The 15,317-nt window shown below is 47.3% G+C and overlaps 1 protein-coding gene across 1 annotated transcript in view; it reads left to right on the top strand.

The window, feature by feature from the left end:
* Positions 1 to 15,317, top strand: part of LOC117042654 (oocyte zinc finger protein XlCOF6-like) — a 663,370-nt gene that overhangs the window by 390,444 nt on the left and 257,609 nt on the right. The gene's annotated exons all lie outside the window — the stretch shown is intronic.

Here is a 15,317-nt window from a genome sequence, read left to right as displayed (position 1 = left end):
GGGGGGGAAATACCTCTTTCCCGGCAGCAAAAGAAGCATAACCAATCTACAGCCTGGATTAAGCTACTCTTTAAGCTACAGCAGCCCACCTTAGAGGGTTGTTTGTAAGGATTCTCGGAATGCAGGGCACTTTGAACATTCCAAAGTGATCCATCCTTCTGTGTCCTCCATCGAGGAAACGGGCATTACAGTGGAGGTTGAGGACCATGAAAACACTCTAGGCAGAGGAGAGGCAGGGCCAGGTGGGTTGTGGCCTGGGAAGACGGGGTGCAATTTATAGAGAGTCCAGGGGCATCTGCCTGCCCCACAGGCCCCGTGGTTCCCCCTGCCTGACCAAGAAACAAAAAAGCACTCATTTTTGTTATTAAGCGGCAGCCAGACGAGTTCACAAAGTGTAGGTCCATTAGTGGCAATTAGTCTTCGTAGCTTTATGAAGCTTCTGGGTTCAGGCACAGTGTAGGACCGGTTTCCTGGTGGGTGGGAGGAGCCATCGGGGGTGGCCTTTGCTTCACATCCCACCCATGGGGGCCACCCAGAGGCAGCTGGTTGGCTTCATTGCAGAGAAAATTTCCGGACTTGATGGGCTTTTGTTCTGATCCAACAGGGCTTCCTTAGGATGGGATTGAGAAAGTTAGGGTTGATTCTCAGTGGCTGGGGGTGCAGGGGAAATTGGGCAGGTTCAGGCCACACTGTAGAACCGATCCCACCTTCCTCCTTTGTAAGTAACTCACTGCCATCTGTCCTTTTGGGACAGAATCCATCACTTGAGAATTTAGAGATAAATTTGCCCTCCCTTCCACTGGCAGCAGGGAATGGCCTGCAGGGGGCGCTGTGGTGTGTCCATTGACCCATTGCCTGTAGCCTGTTGTATGAATCAGAGCATTTGCTCTGCTCACTTTCACCTCTGGCCTCACTGACCCCTGGCCGGTGCCCCCCGAGGCAATGTGGCCCTTGAGCTAAAAGAAGCTCCCAGCCCTTGCTTTATATTGATACCACCCACAACATTCCAGAAATTGCACTCATAAATAGCCAACCATGGAGGTGTGCGTACCTCAAACCTGAGAAGGAGGAGAGGGAGGGGGAATGGCTAGAGGTGCCTATGTGCCATTGCGGAGGCCCACTCAACTTCCCACATGCCGCCACTGTAACGTTACTGCTGTTACGAGGGATATATGGTCTAAGCTACACATGTGGAAAGCGAGTGGAAATCCTGGTTTGAAGAGCAGGTCCGCTCTGCACATTTGAGGCATGTTCAGTGCGCATTCAAAGCATGTGACTTCCCCCCCCCCAAAAGCATCCTGGGAGCTTTAGTTTCCCATTCACGGCTGCCACACTCAGTCAAGGTGGCGGAGGGAGCCCTCTTGGCTTTTCAGAACCTTCATTTGCCCGCATCTCCCCAGGGCTGGCAAGATCACTCCAGCTGTGAGCTGGTTTTGCTTCCAAAGATCGATCTGAGGTGAGGCACCGGGTGTCACAGAACTGTGGGGTTGGAAGGGACCACGCATGTCATCTAGTCCAACCCCCGGCAATCTAGGAATCTTTTGTCCAACGTGGGGCTCGAACCCATGACCCTGAGATTAAGAGTCTTGGGCTCTTAACGACTGAGCTATCCCTGACCCTACTGCACAGACCTTTGTGACAAAGGACTTTACAGGCAGCACCTGAGTCCACTTTCCTGCTTGGCATCCCAATGGTTGCAAGATAGTTGGAGAGGTGCAATATCCTAGCTTGGGGAACATGCAGACCAGCTCTTATTCGGGACCATGGACTCAGTGAGACACCATCAGAGGTGAAAATGCCACATGGTAACAGGGTGCTTGTGGTGGGTTTCATTTCTTACAAGTTGTCAGAGGGTGGCCACAGCTGGAATGAGCTTGAAGAAGGCAGGAGGACTGAGTTGGCTGTTTCTCCTTCATGGAGCTGCAATTCCCAGGACCCTTAACAAACTACAGGTCCTGAGATTCTTTGACAGGGGGACATCATGTGCTTTAAATGTGTGTTGAGTGTGCTTTTAAGCTCATGGTGCGGATTTGCTCTAAGAAGTTGACCTCGAAAGATTGCTTCCCGCAAAGGTGAGATGGAGATTTGTATTCTCCTGCAGTGCTGGACTCCGTAGAGAGCACCCCTGGCTGAAGGCCGGGATTGTGTATACTTTGTGTGTGTGTTTTAAAAATAAAATAAAAACCGAGGCATCATGTACTTGAGCTGTTGTCATATCAACCTATTATTTTTTTCCCCAAATTCTGCAGGCCTGTGCACATTTGCTTGTTTTTTAAGCACTGTTTCTGCCAAGTATTTGATATCTTACTCAGTCCTCCTCCCACAACTAACCCCCCCCCCCAAGCTCTGACTTATACAATTTTGGCTAGTGTAGCTGATGTGCTTTGAGCACATGAGGGTTAGAAACCAGCTTAAAAAAAAAATCAAAAGTCACAATTTCTATTTAAGTGAATTACACACTTAACTGTTCACTTTGGCAGTCTCAAAAACACATGCAGAACACAGATTGAAAGTCTCTCTGAGATTTGCTCCTCCTCCGGAGGGCTTCCCTTAGGCCATCAATGGCTACCAGCTTCATCATATCCATAATTTTGATTGCCCAAAGACTAGAATCAGTGTTACTATACATACATATAAATTATGCCAGTTGTTGGATTTCCTTTGTTCACCTGGTTCGTCACTGTGAGACCAGGATGCTGTATTACACAGTTCCTTGCCTGATCCAGCAGGCTCTTACGATCTTGTGTTCAGTGATGGAATACTTACTGGGTGCAATACTGAGCTTGATCAGAAGATGGCAGCAGGAAGCTGCTTCCTAGCCTGGTTTACCGACAATGAGTGACAGTATTTGAATGAGTGGCAGTCCTGAATGAAACCCACTCGAAGGATATGATTCTGCTCTGATTCATATGAAATCATAACTGTGGCGGAAATTCTTAGCCAGTTCCTGACCAGAGTTGAAGACTTAAATCCCAGACGTGTTGAAGCTGTGACTGGCCTGGCACAGCCTTGCAGGCAAAATAAAATGATAGGGGGGGATGTCAATCTTGATGGTTATATGTAGGGATGAGGGAGAAATTTATTTCATATCTTCCTATATGTGTACAAAAGCAAGGCTGTTGTCATGCTGCAGTTTGCACAGCCACCAGTAGGTGAACCTTGCTCTGAAGCACCTTCCTCCTCTGTTAAATGCAACTCCAGTCAGGTTCAGTGGAGGGGGGGAGAAGGCACTTCAGGGAATGATTTGCCTCCCCCTCCCTTCAAAAGGGGGGGGGGTGAAGCTGGAAGCGAGCTGCGATGGGAGGCTGTAGGACAAACTGAAGGGAGAGGGTGGGGAGGTTTGGGTGAGCTGTGAGGGGGGTGGGTGAGGTGTAAACAGATTGGGTACCGGTCAGGAATAAGAGGAGAAGGACTTGGCAAAGTGTGGTATTCGCAAGTAGGTGTGGTTAGAAAGCACGACACCTAGTTTTGTTTTATTTATTTATATATCACTCAACTACAATCATCATCATAGAAGATCTAAGAACAGCCTTGCTAGGTCAGACCAAAGGCCTATCTAGTCCCAGCATCCTCTTCTCCCTGTGGCCAACCAGAGGCCTATGGGAAGATTGCAAACCGGACCTGAGCACAATATCACTCTTCTGGCAGCTTCCAGCAACTGCTCTTCCGAAGCATCACTGCCTCCAGTTGAGGAGGCTGAGCAGAGCCATCACGGTTGGTAGGCATCAATTTGTTGTTGTTGTTTAGTCGCTTAGTCGTGTCCGACTCTTCGTGACCCCATGGACCAGAGCGCGCCAGGCACTCCTGTCTTCCACTGCCTCCTGCACTTTGGTCAGACTCATGTTGGTAGCCATCAATCGCCCCCTCCTACATGAATCTGTCTTGTTGTTGTTTGTTGTTCAGTCGTTCAGTCGTGTCCGAACCTTCGTGACCCCATGGACCAGAGCATGCCTATCCTTCACTGCCTCTCGCAGTTTGGCCAAACTCATGTTAGTGGCTTCGAGAACACTGTCCAACCATCTCGTCCTCTGTCGTCCCCTTCTCCTTGTGCCCTCCATCTTTCCCAACATCAGGGTCTTTTCTAGGGAGTCTTCTCTTCTCATGAGGTGGCCAAAGTACTGGAGCCTCAACTTCAGGATCTGTCCTTCTAGTGAGCACTCAGGGCTGATTTCTTTAAGAATGGATAGGTTTGATCTTCTTGCAGTCCATGGGACTCTCAAGAGTCTCCTCCAGCACCATAATTCAAAAGCATCAATTCTTCGGCGATCAGCCTTCTTTATGGTCCAGCTCTGACTTCCGTACATTACTACTGGGAAAACCATAGCTTTAACTATACGGACCTTTGTTGGCAAGGTGATATCTTTGCTTTTTAAGATGCTATCTAGGTTTGTCATTGCATTTCTCCCAAGAAGCAGGCGTCTTCTAATTTCGTGACTGCTGTCACCATCTGCAGTGATCATGGAACCCAAGAAAGTGAAATCTCTCACTGCCTCCATTTCTTCCCCTTCTATTTGCCAGGATGTGATGGGACCAGTGGCCATGATCTTAGTTTTTTTGATGTTGAGCTTCAGACCATATTTTGCGCTCTCCTCTTTCACCCTTATTAAAAGGTTCTTTAATTCCTCCTCACTTTCTGCCATCAAGGTAGTATCATCAGCTTCCCTGAGTAATTCAAGCCCCTTCGCCACGACAAGGCAGTGATCCACGAAGGAGTGAATCTGTCTAATCCCTTTAAAATGCAGTCTAGTCTGGTGACCATCACTCCCTCTAGTGGGAACAAATTCCAAAGTTTAGTCAGGCACTGCGTAAAGAAGCACTTCCTTTGATCTGTCCTAAATCTCCCAGCATTCAGCTCCTCCGGACGTCCACAACTTCTGGCATTATATGAGAGGGAGAAAAAAATCTTTCTCTACCCACTTTCTTCATGCCGTGCAGAATTTTATAAACTTCTACCTTGTTGCTTCTTACTTGCTTTTCCCCCTCTAAGCCCCAAATTCCCGAACGCTGCAAATTTTCCTCATAGGAGAGTCTTCTGTTCTTATCTGGTTTAGATATCTAACTTCCACAGCGGCTAGACAGATTTCTCTTGGAAGCCAGCAAGAAGGACTTTAGTGCCACTGCATGCTCTCCACTTGCATGCAGGGGGTGGGAAACTCCATTATCAGAGATGCGAAGGACCTTTCGGCCAGGGATCCCGGAAAACTTGCCAGTTTGTGTAGACGGAAATCCTGCATTTGAAACATTTCCCCTCAGCGCAGAACTGCAGTCATAAGGCAAAACTGACCTCCACTCTGGATGGAGAGATTTCACATGTCCACTCATATGGACTAGAAACCCACTTTTAACTATTATTGTTGTTGTTGTTGTTGTTATTATTATTATTATTATTATTATTATTATTATTATTATTATTAATGAGCATCACTATTTTTTCCAGCCCCAAATTCTCAGAGCTATAAAACTACCATGGCGCAGCCCATGCAAGAGTCTTGCTGCCTTTGAGGTCCTTGAAGAAGTAAAGCGCCAATTCGTTCCAGCTTCGTTTGCGTGCCTTCTTGGTTCCAGAATTCAATACGCCTTCCAAAAACAGTCAGGTCAGTTTGTATTCATTAGTGTCAGATTTTAGCTTGCGCAGCCCACATCAGTTATGCGGAAAGGGAGATAACAAGCTTGTTTACGGAAAACGGAGAGCCGTTCTGGATTCGTCTGCTAAGGGGATCTCGTCTCCTCCCTTTGAGATTTCGGCTGTAAGACTTTTTGCCCAAGTGACACCCGCAGACACAAAGACAGAAACACGGGGGGATATATAGGGCTTGTTAAGCCCATCAGGGGCTTCTTGCCATGCTGGCTATGTTCTCCCTCACTCTGAATACCAGTTGATTGGAATTGCAGGTGGGGTACCTGCTTGTGGACTTCAAAGAAGAGGCAAAGAAGAGAGCCAGTGTGGTGTAGTGGTTAAGAGCGGTAGTCTCGTAATCTGGGGAACCGGGTTCGCGTCTCCGCTCCTCCACATGCAGCTGCTGGGTGACCTTGGGCTAGTCACACTTGTTTGAAGTCTCTCAGCCCCACTCACCTCACAGAGTGTTTGTTGTGGGGGAGGAAGGGAAAGGAGAATGTGAGCCGCTTTGAGACTCCTTCGGGTAGTGAAAAGCGGGATATCAAATCCAAAGTCGTCTTCTTCTTCTTCTTCTTCATCTGGTTGGCCACTGTGGGAACAGGATGTGAGAACTACAATGGGGCTTTCTTACGTTCTTAACAACTCTCACCAACTCTCCAGCCTTCTTGACGTGGGGAAACGGCCACGAAAACTGTAGTTCAAAGCATCTAGAGGACATCATGTTGGAAATCTCTGTTCTAAAGTGTGATGCAGCAGCAAAGAAAGCTAATACAATTCTAGGTTGCATCAACAGAAGTCTAGTGTCCAGATCAAAGGAAGTCATAGTTCCAAATCTGTTCTGCCTTGGTCAGATCACACCTGGAATACTGTGTCCAGTTCTGGGCGCCACAATTTAAGAAGGATATTGGCAGTGCTTTTTTCCCTAGAAAAATAGGTGCTGGTACTCACCATGAAGTTGTTACAGTAAGTGTTACACTTTTTAACAAAAACAAAACAAGGTGCCGGTACTGCGTACCCTTGAGTACCCACCACACACAAACACACAAACCAAGCTGGAACATGTGCAGAGGAGGGCGACCTTACATGGAATGGTTGGGGGAGATGGGTAGCTTGGAAAAGAGGAGACTGACAGGAAATATGATCCGTAGCATGAAGGCTGGCAACACCAACCCTGCTGTGTAGGAATCCCTTGCAGACAATCGCAGTGCCAAGAGAAGGCAGTCAAGTTGTGCATCCATAGCAGTGACCGGAGGAGGAATGACCGTTGGGAGGAGCGCAGAGAGAAGAAATGCCATGGTGCATCTGCAGCAGCACAACTGGACACCTTCACCTGCCCCAGCTGCAACAAAACATGCCTCTTCTGCATCGGTCTCTATGGCCACAGCAGCTGCTGCAATCTCCCAACGGCTTGACCTCACTCCCAAAGGCACACTCCTCCATTGTCTCCCGAGACAGAGAGTTGCCAGCGTTACATGGAAGATGGAGCAAGCTTGTTTTCTCCTCCTTTGGAGGGTAAGACTCGAACCAGTGGCTTCAAGTTACAAGAAAGGAGTTCCTGACTAAATCAGGCAGCCCCCACCATCGGTACAGGCCAAATATATTCATCAGGAAACACAAGGCTGGTCTAGAACCAGGGACTTGGGGCGTCAGAATTGCGAAGGCCGGCAAAGCAATCTGTGGTCAGACCTCAGAACTTGGCAAAGGATGAAACTTGGACGTGAACATCAACTTCTTTGAACGCTCAGGCTCTTTCAGGCCTCCGGATTGGCCGAGACTCAGCTCCTCGGATAAGCAGGCAGCTGAAGACCTTCACTTCGGATTGGCTGAGACTCAGTTCCTTTGATTGGCAGGCAGCTGGAGGCCTCTGGATTGGCTAAGGCTGCTGTAAATTCCTGGGCACCTTGATTGCTCAGAAGAGCCAAGGGTTTTGCTTGTGCTCCTTCCTAAGCTCCCGGTTCCTCTTTACCCCTCCGGTGGGTGTAAGTCACACAAGGCCTAGATCCAGGAAAAGCAACCCTCAGCCCTGGCTGCGCCCTAAAAGTCAACCTTGCTGTTGAGATCAGGTCCTGCTTGCAGGACATCACTGTGTAAACGGGGTTTTCCAGGGACAGTCCCGGATTTACAGAAGTCATCCCGGTTTCCAATTTGATCCTGGAGCATCCCGCTTTTCCTTAGGATGTCCCTACAGTATTTTCAATGAAGAAATGTTGGAGGGTATGGATTTCGGTCTAAATGGGCCTTCATCCATCTGTGGGAGGGAATCCACAATCACCGCAGGAAGGCTCTGTTCCCCTTACAGCAAGGTTTTAGCATGATTTTGATTTTGCCATTTTGAGCAGCTTCCACAAAATAGGACATTTCTTAGAGGAAGGTTCACTTTATGGCTTTGTGGGCCCCTAGCCATGGGTTAGCAATAAGTGACTCTCATAATCTTTTTAGCTAAAGGGCAGAAATAAATCAACAGAGCTAGGAAATTGTTTCTCAAAAACAGTTTAACATGTTTAAAAAGGTGCTGACTTGCCTCACATGTTCCCACAGCTTCTGCCAACCTAGCAGTTTGAAAGCACACCAGTGCAAGTAGATAAATAAGTAGCATTCAGCAGCAGGAAGGTAAACGGCGTTTCCGTGCGCTCTGGTTTCCGTCACAGTGTTCTGTCGCGCCAGAAGTGGTTTAGTTATGTTGGCCACATGACCCAGAAAGCTGTCTGCGGACAGACACCGGCTCCCTCAGCCTGAAAGTGAGATGAGCGCCGCAACCCCGTAGTCACCTTTGGCTGGACTTGAAATCCTGGAAACTATAGTTTACTCCCTGCAGAGCTACAATTACCAGAACCTTTTTTTAAAAAAAAGTACAAATTAACAAGTGCACATATTAAGATGGAAGAAGAAACGATAAATACTGTATATTCTGGCGTATAAGACTACTTTTTAATCCAGGGAAATCTTCTCAAAAGTCGGGGGTCGTCTGATACAACAGGTGGAGAATCTGCAGTCAAGTATATCTCAAACTATATATTTTAACTGGAAAAGTTGGGGGTCGTCTTATATGCCCAGTCGTCTTATACGCCAGAAAATACGGTAGTAGTCATATAGAAAACGAAACAGAATAACAACAAGAGATATTATGTACATTGCAAAATGGGGGGGGGGGATATTCCCAGCACCCTTAACAAACTGCAGTTCCCAGGATTCCCTGTGGGGCATTGCTTTAAGTGCTTTTAAATGGGCTTCAGATGCCTGCAGCCTGGGTAGTAGGAAACAGAGCGGACACAGCTGGCCCCAATGCCTCTTGGTCTCGAACCCACATCTAGACACACTTGGTGTGAGGGCTGCACAGCGACAGGGATTCAGGTGGGACTCGGCAGTGACTCAGCAAGCCTGAGGAGCCACCTCCAGCACCGCCATGGGTGAAGTCATGCTCTGTGTTGCGATTGGAAGCAGATGTGGGCCGTGAATCTCTGCAGCTGTGCAGGAGGCGATGGGATCCAGATGTGAGGCCCAGGACGGACAGGGGATGGAGATGGCCGGAGAAGGAGACAGACGCACTGAGGACTGCATGCCGGGGACGCTCCCTCTCTCTCTCTCTCTCTTCCCCCCTTACTCCCTCTCACCCCTTGACTCCTAGAGCGATGCTTTGCAAGACAGACCATGCTGTCCAAAGAAAGCAGAAAAGTGAGAGAACTCCCCACCCACCCACCGTCCCTCTTAAGGAGATGTTGGAGGAATGATTTGAGAAGAACTGTAGATCAGTAGTGGAGCATCTGTCCTGACTGCAGGAGGTTCCCAGGTCCAGGGAGAACCAGAAATGTCTCCTGCCTGAAACCGAGTATGGTGAAAACAACGTTTGCTATTAAAGTAAGGTTTACTTCAGGGTAGATCCATTTGAATTAATGGACCTAACTTCGTTGTGTTCTTTAGGTTCAAGGGGTCTACACTGAGTAAAATTCAGCTGAATGCCATCAAATATGACATCCAAAGATGCAAATAGGCATATGCGCGTGAAGATGTATGAATGAAGAAACTGGAGGTTGTCCAAAAGGGGGGGGAATCAAGAGGATGAAAACCAAGTTTTATGAGAAATGGTTGAAAGAGCTGGGTATGCTATGTTGTCTCCAATGCTAGTATTACTCAGAGTAGACCCACTGAAGTTAATAGATATGACTAACTTAGGCACATCCATTTTAACAAGTCTACTTTTGAGTAGGGCCTAATTGAATACCACCCCTTTAGCTTGCGCTTTTTATTATTTTTCTCTCTATAAAGAATATTTTTTTTAAAAAAAATAAGAATCTCACCATGTAGCCCCCACTGGAGTATTTGTAGTGCTGCATCACAATCCTAGATTTGCATGAAGTCAGCAGTGGCCGGGCATGGGAGTGAGAAAGGAGAGACACTTGGGGGGGGGTAAAGGTAAAGGCAAAGGGACCCCCGACCATTAGGTCCGGTCGCGGATGACTCTGGGGTTGCGGTGCTCAGCTCACTTTATTGGCCGAGGGAGCCGGCCTACAGCTTCCGGGTCATGTGGCCAGCATGACTAAGCCGCTTCTGGCGAACCAGAGCAGCACACGGAAATGCCGTTTCCCTTCCCGCCGGAGCGGTACCTATTTATCTACTTGCATTTGACGTGCTTTCGAACTGCTAGGTTGGCAGGAGCAGGGACCGAGCAACGGGAGCTCACCCTGTCGCAGGGATTCGAACCGCCGACCTTCTGATCGGCAACTTAAACCAATGGCAGAAGTCAGAGCAAAGCAGGGATGGAGGAAACTGAGAGGAAAACTGCAGGAAAACTATAATGGCAGAGGTTTGGCTAAAGTCTTATGGAATATCTGAGGAAGGGGACAAAACTAGAATTAGTTGGTTCTGCCTCTCATTGGCTATGGCGCCACCTACTCTCAGTCTCCTTGCCTTCTAACCTACCAGTCCCAAGGTGGGACTTTAAGGTGCCAGAAGACTCTTAAGAGTTCTGAAATATACTCGGAGTCCAGTGTGACTTTCATGCTCCCTCTATGTGGAAGGGCATCTATATACACACAAACAAGACAGAGACACTTCAGAGATAGTTTGGTCAACTTTATATTTTTTCGATATATATTGCCAGTGTCTTCTTTTGGTTTTTCTGGTTTTTTAAAAAATGGGGTGCTGGTCCCAGCATGTTTGCACTCCTGTCTCAGCAACATCTACGCTGGCTTGGCCATGACCACAGAATGGAAGGTGGCAGGACCCCCAAGGATGTGCTCCCCGGGGAGCTGGCTTCGGGCCCCCAGCCAGTTGGCAGATCAACTCTGCATTACAAAGAGGTCTGCAAATGCGACATGAAAGCTGGCAACGCCAACCCTGCCATGTGGGAATCCCGAACAGACAACCGAAGTGCTTGTAGACAGACAGTCAAGTTGCGTATCCATAGCAGGGACCAGAAGTGAGAGGACCGCCAGGAGGAGCACAGAGAGAAGAAATGCCATGGTGCAGCACAACCAGAGGCCTTCCTCTGCCCCAGCTGCAACAAAACATGTCTCTCCCGTATCGGTCTCTACAGCCGCAGCAGGAGTTATAGCCTTCCAACTGTTGGGCTTCACTCCAAAAGGTGAACTCCTCCATTGTCTCCCAAGACAGATGGATACCAACAAATTGGTACTCATATTTTGATCATAGAATTGTAGAGGATCATCTAGTCCAATCCCCTGCAATGCAAGGATATGCAACTGTCCCATATGGGGCTTGAACCTGCAACCTTGGTGTTATCAGCACCATGCTCTGACCAGCTGAGCTACCCAGGACAGAAGTGATGTGGATGCCAGCACAAAATGGTGGCCATCGGCAGCAAAAAAGAGGTGTTGGTACTCCATAGCAGTGAGTACCATCACACACACGAAAACACCGTGCCTATCTTGCTTTTATTAGTACGCAAAAGTATTTGAAGCAGATAGCATAACACAAAAGCAAGAAGTAGATAATATAACATAAAACCAATAAGCTGCATCCTGCATTGCTGACCCGGCACTGAGCAAAGTCCCTTCCAACTCTACGATTCCAGCTCTATGATTCCAACTCACAATAACAACATTTGAATAAGGTATTCTCCCCAAGTCCAAAATGGAGACGAAAGAGGGACCATGACTTGCCTCTGGTGGATAATTAGATACTGTTGTTAGATGTAGGGGAAAGGACTTTGAGGGAGGAGGTGGAAGTGGTGAATTTGGGGAGGGGTAGCAAGAAGCCAAAATTCCTCTTAGAGAGAAACGTGGGGAGGGAAGTCACAGTTCTCCGAATTTTGCAGTGTGTACGAGGGGATTGTTTGGTGATGAATAACAGCAAGTGAGTTCATTAAATAATTCCGTTCCACATCCTACAAGGCTTCCTGTCCAGGCTGGTTTGCTTAGAAGATGCAGCTGGTCTCCATGAGGTGATGTTAAGTGGATTGATTAATCCTTTGAATGGGCAAAGTGTAAACGGGAGTGAGGCCGGGAGGGCGAAGAGGACTGTGGGAGCTTGCCTTGTTTATTCCCCGATGTGATTGGCGTCAGTCCTCCACCCAGGCACTCCAGCCTCCTCCTTCCAGTCAGCACTCTCTTGAATTTATGGCTTTTTAAATGAAAACAAAGAATTCTGTGCTGGAAAGGAGCGTGTAAATAAAGTGGGGAGTTGGGGGGAAGAAGTAGAAATCTCCCAGGATCTGAAAGGGGGGTGGGCAAAGTTTGCAATGACTTCAGCTTCATCACATTAGACTGAATGGCTCAGCACCTGTGTCTTTGTTTGTATTATTTTTCAGAACACACACACAAAACAGAGTGTCTTTGCAAGCCCCCACTCCTATTGCAATCCTTTGGGGGGGTCATCTGGGGGCACAGGAGGAAAACAACCATCATTTCCTTTGTGGGTGTCAAAAACCAAGATTTATTATTATTTTTTTAAAAAAATGATCACAGAAAAATGAGGCATATCATCTCTGGTGCTTCCAGAGGAGGGATAGCTCAGTCAGTAAAGCATGAGACTATTAATCTGAGGGTCATAGGTTCAAGCCCCACATTGGACAAAAGACTCCTCCTACTATAGGGGGTTGGACTAGATGACTCTTGTGGCCCCTTCCAGTTCTACAATTCTATGATTTACAGGTGGGATTTGAACACAGGCCAGCAAATTCAAGTTGCTCAATTCAGAACGTAAGAAGAGCCTTCTGGATGAGGCCAGTGGTGCATCTAGTCCGGCATCTCACAGTGGCCCACCAGATGGCTGTGGGAAGCCTGCAAGCAAGATTTGAGCACAAGAGCCCTCTTGCCTCCTGCGTTTTTCAGCATCTCTGCCTCTGATTGTGGAGGCAGATCATAGCCATTGTGGTTAGTAGCCATTGACAAACTTCTCCCCGAATTTGTCCCAAATTTCTCCCCGAATTTGTCTTTTAAAGCCATCCAAGTTGGTAGCCTTCACTGCCTCCTGTGAGTTTGGGCTGTGTGAACAAGTACTTTCTCTTATTTTTCTGAAATCTTCCAGCATTCAGTTTCATTCAGTTAAAGTTGATTTGGCGCTCTTGTGGAACAACCCAACCCACAAAACCCAATTCAGACTCTTTTGTGATAAGGAAAGTGATGATAAAGTGCCCTGGAAAGTCTAGGACAGACATTTCCAACAGGTAGATCACTGGATGTCTGTGGTAGATCACAGGTAGATCAGTGGCTCCCCCCCAAAGAATCTAAAAAACTTTGGCTCCCCTAAAAAAACTCAACATCTTTGCCCTCCACCCCTAAAATGACCCGACCCACCAAAAACAGGGCTTTCCATCCTAACACAAGCTCAATGTCGCTTTCCTCCTCCCTAAAGAAGCTCAACAACTTGTACGTGAACCCCCCAAAACAGGGCTTTCCTTCCTTAAAAACAGCTCAACAACTTTGACCTGAACCCCCAAAAAGGGGGTAGATCACAACCAGTTTTTAACTCTGTGAGTAGATCGCAGTCTCTTGGCATTGATATCTTGCCTTTCCTTCAAGCAACCAAAGGCAGCATACGTGATTTTCCTCCCTCACTTTCTTTTTATCCTCACCACAACCCTGTGAGGTAGGTTAGTGTGACAGAGAGGCTAGCTCAGCCAAGTCGGGATTTGAACCCAGATCTACCCAGTGCTGGTTATGAGACTCTGACCACTACAACTTAAAAACTTTAAATACAGAGAAGTAGATTGTAGTATCAGCCTGGGATTTCTAAAGGGCCTGGTGCTATTTAACTTGGTCACAAACTATTTTGGCGGTTCCCTCACTGCGAGAAGCTAAGCTACAGGGAACTAGGCAGAGGGCCTTCTCGGTAGTGGCGCCCGCCCTGTGGAACGCCCTCCCATCACAGGTCAAGGAGATAAACAACTACCTGACATTCAGAAAATACATGAAGGCAGCCCTTTTCAGGGAAGTTTTTAATGTGTGATATTTTTGTATCTGATTTTTGTTGGAAGCCGCCCAGAGTGGCTGGGGAAATCCAGCCAGATGGGCGGGGTACAAATAATAATAATAATAATAATAATAATAATAATAATAATAATAATAATAATAATAATTTGTACTCCAGGATGAGCAAAAAAGCAGCCAGATTTTAAGAACGACGCGCCAGTAAGTATTCAGGATCCTGAAATCCCCAAAGCAGACTGCGAAGAAAAGCTCCCTCAGAGATCTCTCCAAATTGGACAAACCACCAGCAGAATAGCAGAAGAGGTTCGGTTGTAAACAAGTGAGGAGGGATTCCCGTTGGGACAAAAGCGTAAAAATATTTAAAAAAAAGAACATCTCAGCTTCACAGGTGTTAATCCAAACTGGCTGCAATCTTGGGGTGTGTGTCTGTGAATGTCACAGTGGAAAATTCAGCTCAGCGTGCTGTGATCTGTGGAAAAAGGGCAATTCTCAGCGAAAGGGACTTGAAACAAATCGCACAGCAGACCTCATCAGGCTGTTGTTACGTAAACCTATCATGTGGCCACACTGAGAACAGTCTGTGCAGTTCTGGTCTCCCCAGGTCCAAAATGATATCATTACGTTGGAGCAGCTACAGCAACGTGATCAAGGAGATGGCAGTACCTTTATTGGTGCAGTTAGGTAATTTTAGACCGATTCCCCTCTCGATGGCCCTGTGCATTATTACTTCACATTTTGGTAAGCCAGCCCCACTGCATTTGGGGGGTGCCCTCCCACCCATTTTGCTGAGTGGCAAAATCTGCCCCAGCCTTTATCCCAACACTGACCATCTTCTGGATGAGCAAGGAAGCTGCAACTTTTTTAGCTCAGCAAAAAAGAGGGACGGGGGAGGGGGAAAGAGAGATGACTAATGAGATAATGAACATGAACAATGTTTACTGAATTAGGAACAGTGTGGAGAGAGTGAAGAGAGAGGGCTTTTAAAAAACAAACAAAAAAACCCTCCCTCCCTCTCTAGTAAGACCAGAACATGGTGCCGCCGGCCAGCGAAAATTCTTTGGCAAAAGATTGTTTAGGATGGACAAGAGGAAATTTTTTTTCATGCGATGCGTAATTAACGGGTGGAATTAACTCTGACAAGATGTGGTGACGTTACTAGCTCGGATGGCTCTTGAAAAAAAGAAAAGAGATGCATTAGTCAAGTTTGTTGAGGGTTATCGGGTGCTTTCATCAATCTCCCTGATAAAGGGCAAAGGGCCTCTGGGGCCGAAACAAGACAAGATGTAAATGTCCTACCCAAAAAAATATATCTT

This window comes from Lacerta agilis, chromosome 2 (genome assembly GCF_009819535.1).
Source record: "Lacerta agilis isolate rLacAgi1 chromosome 2, rLacAgi1.pri, whole genome shotgun sequence".
Taxonomy (NCBI): domain Eukaryota; kingdom Metazoa; phylum Chordata; class Lepidosauria; order Squamata; family Lacertidae; genus Lacerta; species Lacerta agilis.
Note: the sequence above shows the minus strand (reverse complement) of the source record. Positions and strands in the feature narration are given on the sequence as shown.